Below are 767 nucleotides of genomic sequence, written 5' to 3'. Positions count from 1 at the left end.
CCACCCAGCTGGCGGTAAGTACAGGCGCCACAACATCTGCGCCCTGTAGAATCATAGGCATGTGCATTATACTAAACACCTTAAAAAAATTGCTTTTGTTTTTTTACCAGTAGATGGATTTCCCCCAACCAATGACAGCAGCAGCTGATGGTGCTGCCACGGGTGAGGGGGAAACACATTGGTGTGCGATGGCCGGCTATTAAGGGGTGGAAGGAGGCCGGATTTTTTTTTTTTCTTAGTGACATCGTAGCACATGTCTATGATTATTTCACATTTACTGGTAATTGCATTTCCTCCCGTCCATCACAGTATTGTAATGAGCGATGGGGAAATGAGGTGAGTGATGGCCGGCTATTAAGGGGTGGAGGAGGCCGGATTTTTTTTTTTTTAAGTGATCCAATGATCACAAGTTCAAGTCTCCTGAGCGGCCTAAAAAAAAGATTTAAAAATAAGTGAAAAAGTATTTTTTAATAAAAAAATATATATATATTTACTAAAAAAAATTATAAAAAGCAGTCAAAAAGTCGTTCATACTCCAAAATAGTAGAAATAGAAACCGTCGGTCAATGACAATAAACAAGCCTCCACACAGCTGCAGCAATAGAAAAATAAAAAAACTCAAAATTATTTTTAAAAAACTATTTCATTTTTTAAATGTCGCCCAACAAAAAGCTATTTAAATTTAGTATCACAATCATACCGACCCACAGAATAAAGTCATCATCTCATTTTTGATGCAATGTGTACATTGTAAAAAACAGACAAAA

The sequence above is a fragment of the Eleutherodactylus coqui genome, unplaced genomic scaffold (genome assembly GCF_035609145.1).
Source record: "Eleutherodactylus coqui strain aEleCoq1 unplaced genomic scaffold, aEleCoq1.hap1 HAP1_SCAFFOLD_79, whole genome shotgun sequence".
Classification (NCBI taxonomy): domain Eukaryota; kingdom Metazoa; phylum Chordata; class Amphibia; order Anura; family Eleutherodactylidae; genus Eleutherodactylus; species Eleutherodactylus coqui.
The sequence above is the reverse complement of the archived record's forward strand: the minus strand, read 5'-3'. Positions refer to the sequence as shown.